The following is a 6,093-nucleotide window of genomic DNA, read 5'->3' as shown; positions in this document are numbered from 1 at the left end:
AGGATAGTAAACTGTTAGATTTCAGGTTGGATCTGCCACAGTTCCAAAAGCAAAGAATTTGAACTGTAATTATGCGGCTTATAAAAGAAACTAAAATTTAAAAAGAAAACTAATGAGCTGCTCAATACACACAATGCTGCTGGTATTTATAGATTATAGAGGTTTAGAGACATTAAGAACGTATTCAATGTTTCATAGCTCATAAAGGAAATACATTCAATTTGAACTCAGGTCTGACTGTAAAGAATACTTCAAGACACACTGTATTGGAGTGGATACGATCGTTTCCTAAAGATGCAGAAAAAGCCTCCAAACCCAATTTTCTGTATAAAATTGCATAGTTGAACCTTCTGTGTACTTCAAATCCCTTAATTCAGAACTATAAGCCTAAAACATTGGTCTGATCTTTCTGCAGAGATGTTGACACAGGAGAAATTCAGCAGCGTGATGAACACACTATGAGGTCACAATCACTTCACGTTCTTAATTAAAATAAGAAGAGCCTTATAAACATGTACTAAATTATTCACTTAATTATAAATACCATATTCCATATACTTATCTTCTCATTGTATTCATGTAGATTAGTACATTCTATAATAGAATGAAAATTACTGTTGTTTTAATTGAATTTAGTTTTTCCTAATCTACATTTATAGAAAAATCCTTTGAACAAATGTTATTATTAGTTATATCAATTTTTGTATCCATAATTGATTTTCTTATCAGTCTTTGTCTCTGAAAACATGGTCTTCAGATTATATTTTAAAAATTAGAAGTATCAGTATCTTGTGGTTCTACGTTGTTAGGTTCTCAACAAAATAATTCAACTATTATCAGAGTTGGTAGTTATTTTTTTTTTTTCAGACAAGTCTATTTTATTTCAATTTACAATTGTGGTGTTGTAGATAGGCTAGGAACACTGTTATTTGTTACAGTGATAAATCTCAAGATAAACCATTCAGGAAACACGATAGCTCATGGGCAACCTAGAAAAATGTTCTTTAAAACACAGTTAAACACACTCTGTTCATGTTGCAAATTTTTTTGTTTGTTTCTCTTGGATGTTTTCTTCTTAACCAAGGATATTTTCATGATATGAATCTTGTATTGAAAATGCAGTTTATCCTTCAGTAGAAGTCTAATGGTGACAGCTACAAAATACAAAATATGTCCTTCAATAGATGAAAAGACATTTGTATGTAGAAATATTAGGTAGAGAGTAATAAATCTATTTTGGGTTATACCTTAATTTTACTCAGTGCTGTAAATGGAATTAAACTATAGAGATGTATATCCTGTTGCTCTGTGATTATATAGATCTGAAATTCTGGATATAACTAAGTAAAATATAGATTTTCTTTAAAAACTCCATTTTACTATATAATACACAACAAAGTATAGTAATTTATATATGTATCTATACTTTTAATATATAGTACATAAGATCTAATGTTTGCATGTGCACATATATACCTGTGCATATATTAATATACACATACACATTTGCCCATATACACTTGTATGTGATATGAATTAAATGACTCCTGGTTGAATGTTATAGCATAGCCAAAACATTGTTAAGATCATTATTTGTATAATGATTCTCATTTTCTGAGGAAGAGTCTTTTTGAAATGCAAGAAGCTAATAGGCTTGAGTTTAAATTGTTAAAAATGAGAAAAGGTTTTTTTCAAAATGGTTAATAAAATTTTAAACAAAGATGCTATTTTCACACCAATGTCTTTGATGAAGGAGAACTAAAAGCCACAGGAAAACCATAAAGATAACAAGAAATGGTAACACTGATAAGCAAATAGCACTCAGCTTAGAGGTAGAACTGAGCACATAAAAGCACTGTACTCAGTCAAGAGAACTGTTCCCAAATTGCTGGATATTCATGTCTATGGTTCTGTTAACAGCAGTTAGATAATGAGTGTCATGTGATTGAAGTGGAAGTAGATGCTCTTTCTCTTGGTTCTCTGTCTCCAACCAGTGCAATAGGATAAGGGACAGAAGGAATGAGTGTGCACCATTATCAAGTATTAGGTTCAAGCTGTTTACTATGTCCTTTTTACCAGTCACATGTCTCTCACTTTGACAGATCAAACTCTGTCTCATGTCCTGCCCATTTTTAGCCATTCTGAATATGACCCACACAGAACACACATTGCTACTTCAGTTTCAGCACATTTGCACATGCAATTTTCAGTAACAGAAAAAAATGTCCCTACTAGATTTTACTCTGCTTTTTAAGACCCAATCACAAAGCCATCTCCTCCTCCAGCAGAGCTTTGTGAAGATGTTCCCCTAATTCTTTCCCCCTTTCAATCAACATTGTCACAGAGATAGTTGTGTATGTTTTGGAGACTCAGAGCCAAATATTCAGATCTACTACTTATTACAATAAAAGTTAACCAAGTTATTCAACTACTCAGAGTTTTAGTTCACCCACAAATATATAAAGTGGGAGAAAATATAAATTATAACTTTTGGAAAGGCATGATAACAATAAACAGGTAATTTTTTTCATAAAGGGACTTACACATAAAAGATGCTCCAGAAATACTGGCTCTTTTATTCCACTTCTCTCCTCCCAGCCTTCCCAAGAGTTTCTACAACACCAAAGCAGCTCAACCTGTCCACAGGCACATACTGATCACCTGAGCTTCATGGGAAGACCAAGTCTTATTGATCTTTGTATCTTAAACTTCACAACACACTGTAGGACTTTAGGAGTTCATTAAATAAACTAGCCGTGGTTTCTTTTACTTTTCACCCAAATGAATACATACATCTAACAAAAAATAATAAAACCACAAGTGTAATTTTAAACCATGCTTTTGTTTCAGTTTCATATTTTGCTGTTTCATAATCCTAATTATTGCTGTGATGAGTAATTATTTCATCAGACTGATGTTCTATACTTGTATAGCCTTTCCAATAGCGTTGAATGCTCAGGCTGTTTCTTAATTTTCACTACTAAAAATGATAGTTTAATGAAGATCTTCATGAATACATGCCTTTTTTCTCCGAATTATTTTTCATAGTGTGGAACATGAGGATATAACAATAAATCAAAGGAAGTATGGCTATTCTTTGGGCTCTTAAAATGATTTTTTCAATTTGTTTTCAAAAAAAATTTTGCACAGGCTCACTGTATAAGCAATAAGGCATGAATTCACATGGCAATTTTAATAAAATCCAGTGAAATTCACATTTACTCTTAGAGTAGACACCTATTCTTTCCTCTACTCTTGAGTCCCTTCATTCCTGTGGGAACTTCATTCCTATTCTCACCCCAACTAGGTGGCCACCTTTGGAAGTCACTGCTTATTTTAACTTTGTTTTCTTAAGAAGTTGATTGTTCTAAGCATAAGCAAACGGGCCAATGTTCTCATTGAGCATTTTCAAAGTAGTAATGAAAAAGGGAGTCAATCTCCTTCTGGACTAAGAAGTAAAGGTTGCAAAGCTAAAGCCTTTATGCTTCTCTCCTGGATGCATAAAACAAGGTCTGCTCCTTCCCATCCTTCTGTCTCAACTTCCTGAGAGGTCTATCCCCTGCTACAGATGTCCTCATCACTTCCTAGTGATTTCTGTTTTACTAGCATGATTTCTTTTCTTTATAGAACATAGATAAATTCCTTATTGTTAAATAATTTGGTTTTCTCTCCAACTTTCTATTCCTTCCCCTCCATGATAAAAGCTAAGTTCAATAGGGCAGCTTGTTTCTGTCTGATTCACGAATGCATCTTTAGCACCTGGGAAAGTAGCTGATACAGAAACGCTCAATAATCCAGTGCTGAATAAATCTTAAATGGATATGTGGCACATCCAGTATTTTTCTAAATGAACTTTAACTGGAGTTAAATCCCCCCAAAAGAATTGATTCAGACTGGTACAGACCTAAAATACCATGTTTCTCAAAGACTACACTTGCTTAAAGTTTCTTAGTTGTCCCTGACTTAAACAGCAAAATTCAGGGAGTGCAAGAATATAACTTCTTCCAATGAAGAAGAAACTTGTAGAAACTTCTTCAGAAATAACAAACTCTGTAGTAATCAAGGCCTCTCACCAGGTTCCATTGCCATTTGTCATGCCATTAATTCTCTGCTCATTTCATAGGGAGCAAAGGAGTTTTTACAACAAGAGCTCATTGCAGAAATTAAAACTAAAACTGGTTGTCCCCTGTTCATTTGCCACACGACACAGGTTTCCGGTGACATTCAGCTAATGAATTTTCTTCATGATTAACTACCTGTTATACATGGCCATTATAATGGAAACATATTCAGCCTGAGCTGTACCCCTTACAAGCAAGGTGGTTGTGTAAAGCTTCATTAATATAAGTGAGCTGGGACAGTCTTCTTTTATGAAGTCAGAGAAAAATGAAGCTTGAAAAATATTGCTCACAATCAAACAAATTGCTGAAACAAAAACCTTGCTCTGTTGGACTGTAACATCTATTCTTTTTTTTTCTTTCTTTTGAATTAGGAATTAAAGGCGAGCATTATGTAAATTTAGATAGTAAATTCAATGTACATATTTTTAAAAATTTTTTTGTTCTCCTACATGCATTGAGGGAAGACAGAAGTAGTCAAATAAACTGTACAATTATTATTATTATTATTATTATTATTATTTAAATTAATGTTGTCTTATATTTGCTTAGCTTGTCAGAAACCTCTGTAGCATTTACCCTGTGGGAAGCCTTTCACCATTGCTTAATCTGTAGTGACATCTGGTGGCCTAAATTACTTAAGTAGTTGGAGTAAACTTAATATCTTCATTACATGTGTCTTTTAAAGACTCCTTAGTGATACCTGTTTTTATTTGGTCACCATTAAGAATGAATTATTTCTTAGATTCTAACATCAAGTGTACATGTGTGCTGTGGCATAGAAAGGAGTATAGCAAAATTAATTTATAAAGACTATGATAATGCCTTAGTCTGGAATTAAAGTGAAATCTATGATTTTTCCCATTTGCAAAACAATTTGTTCTTACACATTATAATGAACAAGGCACTAGGCTAATAAATACATTAACTGGGTAAATTTATTGAATAAGTCTTAATCATCAAACACTGTAGATACTTTAGCTTCTTGAATATCGCTAATTCATTCAACAAAGCCTTGAATAAGTACCTATGCTGCATTATCACATCAATCTACCTTTAAGTAGATTTGATCACTGTGATTTTATCAGTGAAGAAATAGGTATGTTATCTCAATAGTGAAATATAGATTTCCTAACCTCTGAGTTAATATGCTAAGGTTCTCAATCATACTTTTATAATTTTGTGACACTCAGCACAAATATATTTCTGAGTACTTAGCAATTATCTATCTCATACTGCCAATCAAAGACCTACTGAGTATTAATATATATTTCCCATACATTAGTTGATCATTAACAGAATTATGAGACAATACATTTTTACACTGTTCCCCTTTTCTAAATTGGTGGCACACACATCCAGTTATACAAAGCAATAATCTGGGAGATACCTTTCATTCTTTCTTCTCCATGCCCTATATCCAATCCATTAGCATTTCCTATGTTGCTTCCTGAAAATATTTTAAATCTGCCTAGAACATTTTGTTCATATAACCAAAATGTCAGTTCATAACATAGCTCAATAGAACACCAACAGGCTAATTCCTCCACATGCACTTTAGTCTTCCTTCACTTTTAACATCACTTCGTATAGTTTAGATCTTTGGTGCTCCACAAAGGCCCGTGTTAAGAGATGGAAATTTTTAAGAGGTACAGCCTGATGGGAGGTCATAACAAACTTGCAGGCAATCAAGGAGCAGGACAGTGGGATCCAGCCACTTTCTGTTTCACTATTTGGTCATGAGGGGAGTGTCTATGCTCCACCACACACTCTCACCAGATGGGCTGCTTTGCCACAGGACCAAAAGCAATGGGGAAATCAGCCATGGACCCAAACCTCAAATTGTGAGCCAAATTATTTCCTTTCTCTTTATCATTTGCTTGTCTCAAGTATTTGTTATAGTGAAAGAAAACTGACTAATACTATAATAACTAAGTTTTCTCTCTTTTTTTTTCCTTTGTAACAAAATCTTGTT

The sequence above is a fragment of the Marmota monax genome, unplaced genomic scaffold, assembly GCF_021218885.2.
Source record: "Marmota monax isolate L192 unplaced genomic scaffold, Marmota_monax_Labrador192_F-V1.1 WCK01_AAM20220418_F8-fsc00303, whole genome shotgun sequence".
NCBI lineage: Eukaryota > Metazoa > Chordata > Mammalia > Rodentia > Sciuridae > Marmota > Marmota monax.
The sequence above is the reverse complement of the archived record's forward strand: the minus strand, read 5'-3'. Positions refer to the sequence as shown.